The sequence below is a fragment of the Oenanthe melanoleuca genome, chromosome 11 (genome assembly GCF_029582105.1).
Source record: "Oenanthe melanoleuca isolate GR-GAL-2019-014 chromosome 11, OMel1.0, whole genome shotgun sequence".
In the NCBI taxonomy this organism is placed as follows: domain Eukaryota; kingdom Metazoa; phylum Chordata; class Aves; order Passeriformes; family Muscicapidae; genus Oenanthe; species Oenanthe melanoleuca.
This window is the reverse complement of record NC_079345.1, coordinates 452,916-470,000: the sequence shown is the minus strand read 5'-3', so window position 1 is coordinate 470,000 and position 17,085 is coordinate 452,916. Positions and strand designations below refer to the sequence as shown.

General features: G+C 50.7%; 1 long non-coding RNA gene across 1 annotated transcript in view; it reads left to right on the top strand.

Annotated features, from left to right (window-relative positions):
- The window catches only part of LOC130258017 (uncharacterized), a 255,038-nt gene that overhangs the window by 190,319 nt on the left and 47,634 nt on the right, over positions 1 to 17,085 (top strand). Inside the window, exon 3 of the long non-coding RNA XR_008841425.1 lies at positions 9,277 to 9,382. This is a non-coding gene — a long non-coding RNA (uncharacterized LOC130258017). The remainder of the gene's footprint in view (positions 1 to 9,276; positions 9,383 to 17,085) is intronic.

Genomic DNA, 17,085 nt, shown 5'->3' with positions numbered 1-17,085 from the left:
CCCTTCATCCATGTAATTTAGCATAAAACCTTGAAAAGAAGCAAAGCAAACTGAAGTAATTGCAAAATACAAATTTTAATAGACCTAATCCCCAGGAGGTTCTCTGTCGGGGGAGTTGAATTTGGATTTGTTTGTACAGATGAGTGCTGGTGTAGAGCTGCTGCCAGGCTCTGCTGGGAGAGCTCCCCGCTGCAAGCCAGGAGCAGGGGATGTGCTGGTGGAGCCTGGAGGTTTCCTAGGGAATCACCTTCTGCTCCCTGCCTGCCCCTCTCTCGTACTCCCCGCTCCCAAGGTGTGTGTGCTCAGGGGTCACTCACTGCCCTGGACACAGCCGCTGTCCATGGACCTCCTCCCACTCCTGTGGGCTCCAGGCTCAGCCAGCACGAGAGAGGAGGAAGCACAAATCTGTCACTCTGACCTCCACCATTAATTCAGGTGTTCCCCTGTTGGTTCCATGTGTCCATGGGGTGAATCCTGAGGTGTGCTGGGTGTTGCATTCTCTATGGCTTGGTGACACTTTCCTGCCTTGACTCCTTCTGGGGCACCATCCCATCAGGCCTCGTGTTTGCATTTTGCCAAATCCAGCCTTATGTGTCAGTGCCACTCCACAGAATATGCTGTGTCTGTTTATAGCCTCATCTTGGCCTTAGGATTTTACTTTTTCACAGATTCACCAAGGTGGCAATGCAAACACCTGTGCTGTCTCTGGCTGGTGGGTGCCCAGCTAGGCAAGCGTCAGCAAATATAACTTTGGTTTTTGTATCATATTTCTTTCCTTAAACTACTTGCAACTGCTTACAAATCTATTAATCAATTTTCATGTTCCTTGTGCACAATTCACAGGGACTTTGCCAGGTGTTCCCCCTGTATCTGTGTGAAAGCAGCCATGCTGGATTCTGATCACTCTTCTCTTGTGCATCACGTTCCATTGCAGACACCTTGCTCAGACTGTCCTGCATTTTCTTTTCTGAAGCTTTCAGACACGACTACTTTTGCCACTTAAGTATTTTCATCCCTCTGATTAGAGATTTTGTTCTGTTTTAATATTTGTCAAGCACTAATGGTCACTGGGTGTTGCTTTTAATTGTAACATCTGCTCCAGCTGTAGAGGAGTAGATGTACTCTCAGCTGTGCACAGGTCAAAGACTTGGCCACTTTTTCCTCTAAACTGAGTCCAGGCAACTCATTTCTCCAGAGCTGCTGGTCTGAGGCAGCCCTTTCACTGGGGAGATGAAGGGTGAGTGCCAGGCTGTGGGGCTGCCGAGCCTCTCCATCTCCTTTCCCCGTTAGCACCTGGGAGCGGAGCGGGCAGCTGGAGCAGCCCGAGCCTGCCTTTGCAGCACCACCTAAAATCACGTTTGATTTGCTCCCTTTGATGGCATGTTCACAGTTAGCTTGCCATGACTCTGATCTTCTCCAGCTGCATGGCCCTTTAAATCCCCCATTTCAAATAGGAAGGAGAAAGCGATTTGGTGGAGCCCTTCCCATCCTTCGGATCCGTGCTCTTATTAAGGCTCATATCTGTTACTTTCTTCCTTTCTGAAGGAGTCAGCTTGATCCAGTGCATTTGGGACTCGGTGACATTAATGTATCTGTTTTATGTAACACGGAGTCATTATTAGCAGAATCCTAGATGATGAAGAAAGGGCTAACGAGAGCCGAGGAGGGTTTTTCCCCTTGAAGCTGGGAGCACGGCGGGGCCAGGGTCAGGGAGCCGCCGCACTGGCATTGCTGCAGCTCATCTCAAAGGCTGAATCATCCATGGGCAAGCCAGGGTTATTTACAGGGGACACCTGGTGCTCAGGGAGAATTGGCTGTGCTTGTGTGGGACCAGCTCGGGCTGGGAGGGCACAGCTGGACCAGCCCCGGCTGCAGGGCAGGAGTGCGGCCAGGGATGGACACAGGGTCAGGGAAGGACAGAAACAGAGCAGGGGATGGGCTGGGCAGGGGATGGAACAGGGCAGGGGATGGGCTGGGAGGGGATGGAACAGAGCAGGGGATGGGCTGGGAGGGGATGGAACAGGGCAGGGGATGGGCTGGGAGGGGATGGAACAGAGCAGGGAATGGGCTGGGAGGGGATGGGACAGAGCAGGGGATGGAACAGGGCAGGGGATGGGCTGGGAGGGGATGGAACAGAGCAGGGGATGGGCTGGGCAGGGGATGGAATAGAGCAGGGGATGGAATAGAGCAGGGGATGGCCTGAGTAGGGAAAGGCCTGAGTAAGGAATGGCCTGGGCAGGGAATGACCTGGGCAGGGGAGACTGGCAGGGACCCAGGGCTGCTTAGTGCTGCTCGAGCAAGGGGGGAACTATCACTGGTGTGTGCAGGGCAGGGCAGGGCAGGGCAGGGCAGGGCAGGGCAGGGCAGGGCTGCTGCTCCCTCTGGCACCCCAGCCTCTCCAAACACGGAGCCACTCCCTGACAAAAGCTTTAATTTTCTGTGTTTGAGCACAGGCTGCCCCTAAGCCAGGAGGAGGAATTGGAGCTGAGGCTCTGACCCAGAGAACCTGCAATAGAAGGGGCTCTGGAAGCTTTGGGTCTCCTCATCCTTGAATGACAGAATCCCAGACTGGTTTGGGTGGGAAGGGCTCATCCCATCCCACCCCTGCCATGGCAGGGACACCTTCCCTGTCCCAGGCTGCTCCAGGCCCTGTCCAGCCTGGCCTGGGACACTGCCAGGGATCCAGGGGCAGCCACAGCTGCTCTGGACAAATGTCCTTTGGGATTGTCCAGTACCTCAGGAGGCTGGTGGGAAGCAAGCAAGTTGTGCCAGAGAGATTACCAGCCAATCCATGTGTTTGGGATTAGAATTCAATAATTTTTTTCTACCTGCAAGTTTTAAACTTATTTACAGGGAGCTGAAATGCCTCCTTTGCTGTTTATATCTCTGTTTTAATATTTTTCCTTTTCTTAGTAAATGATTTTGTTTTATATAAATTGACACATGAGTATTTGGGGAGGGGGAAGACTAGGGATGTTTCCTTTACAGTTTTATTAAAGAATTCTCTTTTATATCTGTTTTCTTCATTCTGTTCCTGAAAGGAGACTAATGTTGTCAGGAAACCACCTCTCTTGCTGGTTCATGACATTTTGCAGCTGGCTGAGATCTTAGAGCAGTGCCTGGGCTTCCTCCCTTCCCTCCCAGCAGTTCTCCTTGCGAGGGACAGTGTAAGGAATTAATCTGCTCTAATTCTGCTCTTTGCAGAAACCAGATGGATGACAAAGGAAGGACAGGCCTGCAGCTAAGCTTGCAGGGAGCCCTCCCAGATGGTGTTTGGCTGTGGAGCTCCATGGCCAGGCTGGGGTGTGAGGTGCAGAGCTGGCTGTGGGCACAGAGGGGATGGGGAATAAAACCCCAGTTGTGGCTGTGACTTGAGCTCCCTAAAGCACAGATTTTACACAAGTATGTGTGGAGTATTAAAACTGATGTTGTTCCTGTTTTCCTTGGAATTCTGGTTTTTGAAACTCTCTGCTTTCCACCACAACCACAAACATTGGGAAGGATTAGAATGCAAGGCTGAGCTGGCTATGGCTGCCCAGGAGCTTCCAGAAAGCCCCAAGTTGGATGAGTCAAACCTTGCCAAGGAAATTTAGGGTCATCAGCTCCAGGCTTGGGTGACATGGTGGAAAAACCCAAGTGTGGGCCCCAAAGCCAGCATTTGGCTGAGTTTGGCTCTCTTAGTTCTCTGGGCAAAGCACATCAGAGCTGCTGGATGTGTTCAGTGTGAGCCCTTCTTTCAATTTGCTTTGAGATTAGACTTGGCCACAAGGTCACAGCCTAGGGGGAAATTTTGGAACCATTTTCAAAGCAGTTAATTTGGAGATTTTTCAAGTATTTAAATGCAAATACAAATGAATAAATAATTTATGCTCGCTTTAGCTGAAAAATATTTTAGTTTAAGAATACAGGAATTGTCCCACATTTAGTATGGGCTGTCTGTGGAGCAGCTGGCAGCTGGGAAAAGCAAGTTGTAAACCTGGGAAAGGGGCCATGGAGTGCTCAGTACCTTCCCAGTGTGTTTACCTTTGTATCTGTTGCTTTGACTGGGCTGTTAGGGAGCAAAGGAAACCATGACAGTACAATAATATGCACTTAAAAAAAAAATTATAGAACCTATTACAACGTTGTTTAAAAATCATTATTATATTGTAATGGAGTTAAATGCTGTGTTTATGTAAGGCTTTAATTCCTGAGGAATTCCAGACTGTGGGGCCAGGCTAATGTGACAAAATACTGAACTCAGAGACGTGTGTGTGTTCATTGTGGAGCAAAGGCTCCTGCAGGGACCCAGACATAGAGGGAGAGAATTGATTTTCAGAAAAACAGTTTTTAGAAGTTTGTAAAGCTATATTAAATGGCAGATAGTGAATAAAAGTGAAGATATTTTAGAAAAGCAGGGCTAGAGATGCTCCAGGAGATGACGAGGCTTGGAGCAGCCTGGGGAATGGAAGGTGTCCCTGCCCATGGCAGGGGGTGGAACCAGATGGGCTTTCAGGTCCTTTCCCACCCGAGAAGTTCCATGTTTTTATGGTTTGTTGTTGTGTCAGGAAACAGAGCCCAGTTTGGTGGCACAGGGTGAGTTTGGGAGCACATTTGTTCCTCTGGCCCTGAGGAGCCGAGCAGAGGGACCCAGAGCAGCGAGGCCAGCGCTGGCTCCTCCTGCCACAGCTGGGGGATCCACAGCCCTCCTGCTCCAGCTGCTGCATGTCACCCAGAGGGACAGAGGGGACCCTGCCCCTCCTGTGTGTGCCCAGGGCAGGGCTCTCCTCAGCCCTGGCTCCAGCAGCGTCCTGGGGAAACTCTGGTGAGCCTCAGGCTTGGGATGGAAACAAAGACTGGCTGACCTAAAATAGCAGTGCCAGAATCCTAACTAGATTATTTAACTTTTAAGCGGGGGAGAACATTTTTCCATGCATTTTTATTGATTTTCAGTATGGTACAAAGCCCAGCCATGCACAGCAGTAGCACAGGGGATGATACAATCATTGAAAACCCATTCCAGCTCCTGCAGCCCGTTCTGGGCTGTGGCTGCTCACCCAGCCCCTCTCTCTGGCTCCAGCCCCATCAGATGCACACTCCAGGTACAAAAACTTACAGCCAGCACTTAAAATGGAGCAATTCCATCTCCTGCCCCTTCCTGGGGGATTTCCTCCCTGAGGTATGGCATGTCCCTTTCCCCTCCAGCCTCAGCCACTGCTGGTCCATCCTCTTCCCAAGCCTGGAGGCTGAGCAGGATGTGACCCAGAGAGGCCCCAGGCAGCCCCAGCTCCTGATCCTACAATCCCAGAGTGGTTTGTGCTGGAAGGGCCCTCAGAGCTCATCCTGTGCCCCTGCCACTATCCCAGGCTGCTCCAACCCTGCCCAACCTGCTCTGGAGCAGTTCCAGGGCTGGGGCAATCCCTGGCCACATCCTGATGTGCCTCAGCCTCTCCATGCAGAGTGTGTGTCCCTCTCTCACCCAGCAAGCCCAGTGCTCAATAAATGGCTTTATTTGCTGTGTGGAGCAGGCTGTGCTCTGCAATCGATGGCAGCTCTGTGCTGGGGACACGTGGGGACACAGGCCCAGCCATGCATGTGCCAGCCCTCATAAGCAACAGAGTGTAAAAATCCAAATACCCAAAAACCTCTCCAGCATTGTGAAAGTTTTATGGTCATTTTTCCAATTACATAATAAAGTTCATAATCTGTTATGAATTAGCATAAATCAGAATCAGCCCACAATTAAGAAAATAAGTTAAATTGCATTTAAGAAGCATTGTTCTGTGTGGACAGTTTGCTCTCGTGCTGCTAACCTGACAAATTTGGTAATTCACAACATTCTCCTTGGAATCAGCTGGAATTACTGAGGATTTACAACAGCCTCTATGTGCAGGTTCCAGCAGCCCTGGTGCTGCAGTCAGGCTGGTTTCCAGGAGCCCAACCTCTGAGTCTGTGCAGGGTTGGGCACTGGGAGAAATTCCTTCCTGGCAGGGCTGGAGTCCCTGTCCCTGCAGGGATTTAAGACCTGTGTGGATGTGGCACCTGGGGCCATGGCAGTGCTGGCCATGGCTGCAGTCAGTGAGCTTTTCCAGCCCTGAGGCTTCTGTGGTTCTGTGGTTCTGACACCAGGCAGGAGGGAATCACCACCCAGAAGTGTCAGGAACATCAGCAGCTCAGCAGGCAGTTTGTGGGTGCTCTGACCTCCTTCATGCTATCCCCAGATGATGTCAGGAGGGATGCTCAAACAATTGCAGGAGACAAGAAGCAGTGAAGAGCATGTTTTCATCAGCCTGTGGCTGGCTGTGCCCCTGGGCACGAGCCCAAGGTGGCTGAGGAGCCCCGAGCCCTCCCTGCCCCTGTGTGGTGCCCATGGCTCAGCACAGGCCTGGCACAGGGCACTGGGCTGTCCCCACGTCCACCTCAGCTTTGGGGTGTTTGTGTGGGCAGGGCAGGGCATGGGAGGGGATGGGATGGGATAATGGGATGGGATAATGGGATGGGATAATGGGATGGGATAATGGGATGGGATGGGATGGGATGGGATGGGATGGGATGGGATGGGATGGGATGGGATGGGATGGGATGGGATGGGATGGGATGGGGTGGGATGGATGTGCTCCATGCTGAGTTGCACAGCTCTGCAGCAGAGATGCAGCCCTGGAGTTTCAGCTGGACACAGCTGATTTTTCTGTGTGTGTGTCAGTGTGTCAGAGCAGGGAGTGTGGCAGAGCCCCTCGCCTGGCCCAGTCACACTCAGCTCAGCATCCTCAGGGCCAGGCCTGCAGCTTCTGCCTCCTGCAGCGCCTCCACGGGTATTTGTGACAAAGGAACCGAGTCCTTGAGCTCACCGCTGAAACAAAGGCCTCGTGGAAGGGTGGGGCTGCCCCCTGGCAGGGGCTGGAATTCTTGGCGGGGTGTGACATGCCCATCCTCCCGAATTAGCGCGGGGCACGAGGAATTCGGCACGGTGCTAATTGCCATCAGAGGCAACAAGTGGCCTCAGTATGGGGGCACGTGGTGGGACAAAGGCACCCCGGCCCCACGAGGGGCAGGTGCTGCCCACCCTTGTCTCCTGCTGCCGAGAGGGACTGGGCTTTAATTCCTGTGGGCTTTGTTGGATGCTCTTTGTTTGCTGTGCAGGAACTCAGCTGCTGCTGGGAGACCTCCCTGGCACGCTGGGAAAGATCCCTGGCACACTGGCCAGTACAGATGTGTATGGACACATGGCCAGTACAGATGTGCATGTACACATGACCATTACAGATGTGCATGCACACCTGGCCAGTACAGATGTTCACACACACGTGGCCATTACAGACGTGTATGCACACCTGGCCAGTACAGATGTGCATGTACACCTGGCCAGTACAGATGTTCATACACACGTGGCCATTACAGACGTGTATGCACACCTGGCCAGTACAGATGTGCACATACATGTGGCCATTACAGATGTGCATGCACACCTGGCCAGTACAGATGTGTATGTATATGTGGCCATTACAGATGTGCACTGGCACTGTGGCTCCAGTCTGAACTCCGGGTGCTTTGGCAGACCTTCTCTCTCAGACTTGACTTTTGTGAAAACCTCTGCCTGTCACCCTCATTACCTGCCTGTCACTTTGCTTTCTCCTCTGTAAGTTATTCATGGCTAAGCACAAGCAGTGCAGGATTTCTGCTCCTTCCCTCAATAATGTTGTGTTTGTGCCCTTTTTTCTCTGTCTTTTTATCAGGAATTCACAGGAAGATTAATCCCTCTTACTCCATGACAGTTTAGTTTCTTTAAGAACCTTTAGTGAGGGATGTTCTAGAAAAGCTTTTAGAAAATCAGATTCCACTGTATCAGCCCAAATCTCCTGTATTAGCAGGGCTGGTTCCTCATCAGACCACTCGGATCTGCACGTATGAGCTCTGCTCGTCTTTCAGGCTCTGCCCCAGATGTGTTTATTCATTGCTGCTAATTCAGTCCCACAGTTTTCTACCCTTTTGCCTATTCTGGAAATTAGACTTTGTGGTCTGTCATTCCCAGGGTCACTCCTAAAGCCTTTTGTAAAAATTTGTCACCTTCCAATCTCGGATGCAAAGGAAGAAAGTTCAGCAATTTCGTGTTTGGGCTCCTTGAGGAGGCACTGTCGGCCTCTGGTGATTTGTTGCTCTGGCATATGAACCCTGCTGACCTCTGCCTAGTGAACGACAGTGCAAGGAATTAATTTAATTTTGCTGCTTTGCCCTTATCTTTCTTAATTCCCCCCTTTACTCCTTGCCCATCTATCAGCAGCTCTGGGTGACAGACAGGCTTCCTGCTTTTGTGTTGGAGAAGCTTTTATTAGCTCCACGAACTCCGATGATTGTTCTCCAGACCCTGTTTTGCCTTGCCTTATCGTGGGGTTGCACTTAGTGTGCTGGGTTTATATCCTTTTCTATTTTTATTGTTTGGAAACAACTTCCATTTTCCTGAAAGTACCTTTTTTATTTCAGATAACTTCCTTTTCCGTTGGTTTAAACCAGGCTTTGAATGTGTGGTGGTCTGGCCTTTCCCCTGGTGTGTCCCACAGTGTTCAGAGATTCCCAGGATGGTTTGGGTTGGAAGGGCCTGAATGTTCAGCACATCCCACCCCTGCCATGGCAGGGACACCTTCCACTGTCCCAGGGTGCTTCAGACCCTGAACAGCCTGGCCTGGGACTGCCAAGGATGGGGCAGCCACAGCTTCAGGTGCAGAGCACAGGAGCAACAAACTGGGCAGCAGCAAACAGTATTTCAGGAGAGTTCTGTCATTTCTAGTTATAAATTCCTGACAGCCACAGATGTGTGACTGCAGCAAGAGCCACCACTGGGATGGGGAAGGTCCTGTCCCCAAATCCTCCTGGCATCAGTTGCATGACCCCTCCTGCTCAGCTGCCCACCCAGGTGCCAAGCTGTGCACCCAGAGGAGAGTTTTCCTTGGGAAGCAGGAGACTGCCATGATCAGGCTGTGTTCCCTGGCTCCTCACTGTGATGGCTGGGTCAGAGTGTGGCACAGATGACCGTGGGGGTGGCAGAGCCACGTGAATTAGGTGGATGTGTTCCTGTGAGGGCAGGAGGCTGGGAGGTGCAGCTGTCTGCTTTGTAGGGGGCAAAGGATACCTGTGACAGGTGAGCCCAGTGACAGGGGATGGAATGGCTGGGAATGCTGGCTGAGTTAGAACTGAACACAAAAAATATCAACAGCTCCATTCTGTACCCAAACTTCTGTTCCTTTTGGTGCATTATTCCAAATCCTTCAAAATACTTTATATAGTTCCCATTTTTATTTGCAGGCTTTGATCTGGAGAGCTTGTGCTGACTCTTTCTGGTGTGAGTAGGAGCCTCTCCCTGCCCATCCCGGCACCAGGTCCTGCAGCATCTCCACCTGTGCACAGTGAGGTAGGAAGACCTAATTTTCCTAAGCCTTTAGAAGTGATTTTTGTGTTGGTGGCCCTCCTGGGACGTGTAATGTAAATCACCTGGATTAGGAGAGCTGTGATTACATGTACAGAGCTGTTCTCAGGCACAGCTGAGGGCTCTTTGTGCTCCCTGAGCTGCAGCCTTTGCTCACTCCTCTCCTCGTGCTGCTGTGACTTTGTTTAATGCCACCTGCCTGAGGTGTTCCTGAGCACCTCACTCACTGCCCAGTACTGTTGGCTCCTCTCACTTTCACTGAAAATGTGTTTTTTGAGCAAGCCCATCCATAGATTGTGTTTCTCCTACATGTCTATAAAGGCTTGCCTGGCTGCAGCTCTGTCTGGGCTGGTGCAGAACCATCAGGGCTCTGTTATTTAATTATTTCTGTTGACCTTAACTGTTAGTTTCTGTCATTAAAGAACAGGCCAAGTGATTAGAGCCCTTGGCCTAATCTTCTTAACAGGAGAACTGTCCCTTGAAGGTCTGTCCTAATCAAACAGCCATAAGGAAGGATGAGGAAAGGACAAGACTCCTGATCTGGTTCATTTTCCATGTGAATTGGTGAAAGTGAATCAGATTTGGGTGGTCTGTTACAGCTGATAAATACAAGTTCCCCAAAACAATGGTAAGTGATCAGCTGGCAGAAAACATTCCTGAGCATGGGACAAATATCCTTTTCCTTCCTACCAGCATCCCCACCATGAGATTTGGCATTGGAAAAATACCTGTGGTCCAGGTGTAGTAATCTCATTAAAACTTTGTGTGTAAACAGACTTCAGTGAGTCACTGTGAAGTACCTGCTTTTAATGTATTTTATATACTCAGTTATTACAAGGTCATTCATAATCTCTGGGATACTTGCTATTACCAAACTACCCTTGTGTGATCTGAGAGCAATGGAAAGATTAATGACAGGTTTCAAAAAACACTAATCAGAGTTCTCTATCTTGATGGAAAACTGAGGAATGTAAATTTGGAGCTGGATTTTTTTTTTCCATGTATGTAGTTCTTGGGGGGGGGTTATCCTTTAAAGAAGGCTTCTTTCCTCTTTTCTTCCTACATTTTTATCTGAAGTATTCTGTTTACAACATGAGTGCACAGTTCAAGTTCTTGAGAATCATCAGACTTATAAATGTAATGGAAACCTTGCTTTGTGCTCTCAGTATCTCAGAGGATCCTGAGGAAAGCAGCTACTTTTTCCCATTTACTTAGGAAATGTTCCAGGCCTTGGTGTTTTTGAGGGTGAATGGTGTTCTTCAGGTGCTATAAACTGAATTTGTGGAGGAATGGCAATGCTGAAATCCCTGGGGTCAGTGTTGATTTTGATATGAGGGTGAGAGGGGAGAACAATGGATGGAGCAAGAAAGGACAGAAAAGCACTGAGAAGGTGGCACAGAAGTGGAGGGGGTTGACATGGGGACATTGGGAAGGATTTTGGAGGGACAACTGGTGTGGTCAGCTGTGACTTTCTCACACTGTGATGTCTTGACTAATTTTGTTGTATTGGAGATTGCAAGTTCTCTTTAAAAATGTGCAGCAGCTGCAGAAAAACTCGATTCTGGGAGCAATCTGTGTGCTGCTTCCATTAATGGCAGTGGTAGAAAAAGTGGGATTATGCTGTGGGATCCCCCCAGCCCCAGAGCCTCATCAGACTGAGTGGGGCAATGGGGCTGTGAGAAGGTGACACAAACCCAAAATAAACCCCTGGTACTGGGGTGGGAGAGAAAAGATGGGTGGTGAACACTTGAGGGAGATTTGGGGTGATTGGTTTGGGCATCTCAGTTAATTAAAGCTGCAGGTTCATTGTGTTCAAGAGACAGACACAGGTGAACAGCAAGTGTGGGGTGAGTATGGAAGGACCTCACACAAGTGGAAAGGAGACAAGGAGAAAACCTCCAGAGGAGAATTATTCTTCCAGTGTCTATGGGGAAATTGGCTTTTCTTTAGCAGAACTGTAACTTTGAAGTTTGTGCAGCTGGTACAAGCAGGTACAATTTTATTTTGCCAAAGGGCAGGAAATTGTGATGCTCATGCTTTCAGAAGAGACCCCAGGCCTGGACCAGCTGAGGATGAAAAATCAGCAGTTTTGGTTCTGAGTCAGTGGAACACTGTTCACTTCCCCTGAAAAAGGAAATTCCTTCTCCATGCTGGTCAGAATGGTTCTTTTGGACCTAGAATAGACTTGGTCATTTAAATGAGGGCTTTGATTTCAGCCTGGGGAGGAAAAGGCCCTTGTTCATAGTCTGCTACAGTTTCATAGATTTAATTGTGGGATATTATTATAACTACCTGTTTAGTGGCTAATTGCTCTTCCATAAGTGCAGAGGAAGGGGAGAACATGGGACCAAGGCTGTATTTCAGGGTATAAGAGGGTATATATATTTGTTACTGTATTTTAATGCACATCCTGATCTCCTGGTATAAGAATACAATGTATTTTTTAGTAACCTTCCTCTATTTAATTTTAATGCCAAGAAAAACGCCTGGCAGTGTTTTTGCAGCTCTTCACCTGGGTGATGTGCTGCCATATGAGAGACAGTTCTCATGTGATTTTCCAAAACACTTTCTAAATAGCACAAGGCACAAAAGTGCTCAAGGCTCTTCCAGAAGCTTCTGTGAAAATGTGGTTTTATTTCAGTGGCTCCAAAAGCCCCTGGCACCACATCAACAGCCCAGCCATGGTCAGTAGGAACCTGAGCAAACAGCAAACATCTGGCCCTGGCACAGGTGCCCAGAGCAGCTGTGGCTGCCCCTGGGTCCTGGCAGTGCCCAGGCCAGGCTGGTCCCTTCCAACCCAAACCATTCTATAATTCTGTGGTTTCACCATTATTTTCTGTGTTTCAATTAAAAGTTTAAGGATAAGGACTGGTGGTAGTTGAGGATAAATTTTGAAGGTTCTTAAGGGATTTAGTTTGTTTATCTAATTGTGGAGATAGATTAAAGTCCATTAGGGTAAGATTATCCAGCATGTCTTTACCAGGTACAAATTGGAGAGGTTTCCTCAGACAAGAGTTTGTTGTTGTTTTCCTCACTGAAAAATGTGGATGTGTGGCAGGTGTTGAGAGCTTTTCTTCCAGTTTTTCCAGCAGATAAAATCTCTGTGCTGTGTGTCTTTGGTCCACAGCTGGTGTAATCAGGAATTGTTGGGATATCCCACTGGGCACAGCCAGAGCCCTGGGGCCTTTGCCCTTGGACCCAGCCAGAGTATGAGCTGGGTTCAGGGTGACAAAGGGCTGGAGCCCATTTCCCTTTTCCCTGCTGAGATCCAGAGGTACAAAGGACAGACTGCTGGAGCTCAGAGCTGTGCCAGGGACACATTTTCGGGATGCTGTGCCAGGGGCAGGGAGGTCCCTGGCTGCATGTCCAGCCCCAGGGATGGGCACACTCAGACTGGCATGGAGCTCTGGGGCTGAGGACATTCACGTTTGCCTGAAAATCCCATTGACAAATACCTAAGCTATCCCTCTGTGATATTTAAAGCCCACACACAGCATTTACAAGTTTAAAAATTGACATAGATTATTTCAGCTTTTATCTTACTTGATCAATTCTGATAAAAAGGCCATGCTTGGATTAAATCTTTTTATTCTCACAACCATGTGACACTTCAGGGGACAGAAACATTTGTGAAATAATCTAAGAAATAACGAGGAGAGGAAGCCACCTGAAGAGCCTGATGTCAGGTCCAGCATCCTGGGGCCAGGTCCAGGACAGTGTCCACGCTATCCCTGTGACCACCACACCATCCCTGTGGCCACCATGCCATCCCCGTGGCCACCACACCATCCCCGTGGCCACCACACTGTCCCCGTGGCCACCACGCCATCCCCGTGGCCACCACACCGTCCCCGTGGCCACCACACCATCCCCGTGGCCACCACACCTTCCCTGTGGCCACCACACCCTCCCGTCGGGGCTGCTGGCTGTAGGGCACTGCTGGGCCACCGCAGAGGAGCCGTGTGAATGAACACGAGTGATTTTAAGTCAAGTGATTTTCAGTCCTTGCGGGCACCGAGAGTTGTTTGTAATCCCAGCCGAGAGGAATTCCGGCGGCCGCGGGGACAATGCGCAGCGGCCTCTCCTCTGACCAGGCGCTGCTGTTTGTTTGAGGCTCTGTACAGACAATGCTCCAACATCTTTACACGCAGCCCCGGCTTTGTAGTCGCTGTTTCCTTGGAGCCTTGGCACGGGCACGGACACGCATGTCCAGGCATTTTCCAGGTGGCAGGATTTCCTTCTCCAGTCCCGGCGCCACGATCCCCCTCCTTTCAGCCCCAGCAGCGTTTAAATAGATCATTTGTTTTCATTATAGGTTTTTGCATCCCCGCCTTTCATTGCTGTTAATGAATTTCTAGGGTCTGATTGGGAAACAAAAGGCAAACACAAGTATAAAAAGGGCTGTGACAAAGGAGCCGGTGGAGCTGCGACAGGCTGTGCCCCGCACGGCCGCGGCTGCCGGGCAGCGCTGGTTAATGTGCTGGTTAATGTGCTGGTTAATATGCTAATCTGCTCGGGGCCAATTAACATTCCGCTCAGGTCCGGCCGGGCTCGGCAGGCTCGCCTGGAGCCCCGGGCGAGCGGAGCCCGCTGCGCGCTCGCCCCGGCCCCGCCGCGCGCTGTGTACGTACCATGCACCCGTCCGGAGCGCTGGCCGCACAGCTGGCCGCACAGCTGGCCGCACAGCTGGCCCGCGGGAGCGGCCACCAGCCACGTGCGATTGGCTCCTGCCGCTGCCTCCGCGTCCCCAAAGATTCCCTCTTGGACAGACCATGTGTTCCTGCTCCTGGAGAAGCCCAGAGCGTAGCGTGCCAAAATCCAGCAACAATGAAGTCAGACGGAGTTTAGCATCCAAAACAAAGGGACGGCATTTCTGTAGCTCACTGACAACACAGCAGTCACAGGATGGTTTGAATTTCCCTTTATTCTCTCTCCCCACCCAACCTCAGCCCAAGAGAAAGCCAACATTTATTAAAATCCACCCGTTCAGGACAGCAGCTGGATGCCCAGGTTGGAAGGAAGGCTCCTGGTATTCCCGATGCCCACCACCTTTCCTGTGTGCTTGTGAGCTGCAACCCCCGGCTGGAGCAAGGGGCTTCTGGTTTCCAGAATTAAGGAAGGAATCGATTCCGGAGACAGTTTCCATGGTCAGGTCCATCAGGTCCTGCAGCCACCTGCAGCCAGAAGAACTTAATTCCTCGAGCTCCCTTTCCTTTGTTTTCACAACATCGCAGTAGTTCTGGAGAGGCGTCTGGAGAATCCTCAGCTCCGGCTTCAGCCAGGGGATTTCAGAAGTTGCATTTTCAGGGCAAGTCAGTGGTGGACAAAACCAAGTCTCCACCTGACACATAAGCAGACAAAGGTGTTTAACCTCTGAATTATAGCAGAGCTCCATAGTTCTCTGTTCTGTTGTCTCATGCTCCAAGCAAACTGCTCCTTGCAGTTCTGTCTCCTGGTGCCAAGCACATATTCCAGCTGCAGCTCGGCAGCGCGGGGAAATTCCTTCCAAGTCCCTGGCAGAACAGTCGGCGCTTTCTCCGGAGCTGCAGGCTTGATTGTCCTTGATTATTTTATTTCTCTGGCTCTGATCCAAGATATTCCCTGTCATCATTTCAGTGTCTTTTCTCATAATCCCTTTTCTAAACATCATCAACAATTAACTGATTCTCTCATATCTACAAACACATGCACACACACGCAGGCGCGCGCGCACACTCCACCGAGCCTCATCAGGGTCTTTTTTGCCTTTAAGTATAAGAAATTACAGCTTCTCATTAGCTGAAGAGCATGTTTTGAAAGGCTTTGTGTTTACTCACTTTGCAAGTGATGCTGGCGCTTTTAATTATTCTCCTTTTGCATATCATAAGCGAGCAGCTCGCTGCTCCAGCCAGCCCGGGCGACGCGTATTCCCAGGAAGGCAGGAGGAAGGGATCGCGCTTTACCTCACTGCTGCTGCTTTCTTCCCTTTCTGTCAGCCAGCCAAGGAATCCCCCCAAAGCTCTTACGTAGCAGATACCAAAACCGTGAGTCACTTTGCTCTCCCGAAGCAATAAGTCCATCGCATCCCTGTGCAGAAGGGCGAGCACAAGGCTGGAATGTCTCCAGGCTGCCGGCGTGCCCCAGCTCCAGTTCTCCAGCGGTGACTTTGTTTTTCCTGCTCTCGCTTTTTCTCCTCTGCTCTCTCGTCTCTTCATCCCTTTTCATGCCATTCCCATTTTCTTTCTTCCTTCCTTCCTCTCCATCCGTCTCCATTGCTGGCAGCAGCAAACCCAGCCAGATCTGGGTCTCTCTCGCCTTCTGTAGGGCTTTTTTCTCCTTTTCTTTTCCCTCCCTGTATCTGCTGCAGCCTTTGGCTGCTCACTCTGCCAGGTTGGATCACCAAAGACACACGACTCGCTCACAATGAATAATCAATACAGATATTGATCTGCGGAAAATGTTTGTAAATTCCTGAAAGGGGAATCGGGAGCAGCGGGACAGGGAGGCTTGTGGGGGACGACAGGGTGCTCCAGGCAGCAGCAGCAGCGGCCAGAGCCCGAATCCTGCCGCCTCCGAGGTGACGGGTGCTGGAATGCGCGCGGGCGGCGGCGGGTGCGTGCGGGGGCTTCTGTATTTTCATTTCTCTACAGCTGCTTCCCCCGAAGAATCGGGAGGCGAGCAGCTGAGAGGCCCCGTCGGTGCCATGCCTTGGCTGCGCTCCAGCACTGTTTTGTTTCCATCATCACACGCCACTTTGAAATTTGCATAAATACAAGGGTTATTTTCCCTCGTGCCTCCAAAAAGGTTTAAGAAGGTGGGAAAGTGTTTCCGTAAGGAGAGATGGCTGGGTTTAGTCATCATTTTCAGGATTTACTTTCTAATCCATGTATTTGGAAGAAAGGGAGGCAGAGATGAAAATAAAGGGCAATAAGAAGGACATGGAGAAGACGGGAAAGCCGTTCGAACGTAGAAGAGCCTTGGATTGTGAAAAAGCCCTATTGTCCAGTGGGGACCTGCGTGTGTTTGGTTTGTGTGGGTGGAGAGCCAGGCCAGAGCTCTCCATCCATTCCCGTGTCCCTGTGGACAGCTCTGCCCTGGTCAGGAGCTGGGGATGATCATGGAGCTTGGCGATTCTCTGAAGGATGGAGTCAGAACATCTGAAGAGCATCCTGAGCCAGTCCTCAGGAGCCACCTCCATCCTGCCCAGCCACCATCTGACAGCCCGTGGGCTGTGTGGAGCACGTGTGTAGCCAGGGACATTCGCCCAGTTTGCTCCTGCCATGGTCAACCTCACTCCTACTGCAGGAGTGTCCTTGTAGTGTCTCCTCCACCTCATCCCTCTGTTTTCTGTCTTTGTGGGGAAAGGCGCTGAAGGTGTCGATAGACACGGTATTGGGATCGTTGAGTATTCAGCCCCTTTCTAATGCTTGAGGTCAGCAGTGGAGACCCCAAGGACTGCTGAGGGGGCCATGGGGTGTCTGCAACGCTGGCCAGACCAGGCGGCCGTGCAACGTCATGGTCATGGTCATGGTCATGGTCATGGTCATGGTCATACCCAGCCCAGGGCTGCCCACGGTGCTCCTGTCCAGGGGCAGCCAGCTCACGGTGCTCACGGGCCCACCTGCACTGCCTTGTGTGTGTGAGCACTGCCCTTTGTGTGTGTGAGCACTGCCCTGTGTGTGTGTGAGCACTGCCCTGTGTGTGAGCAC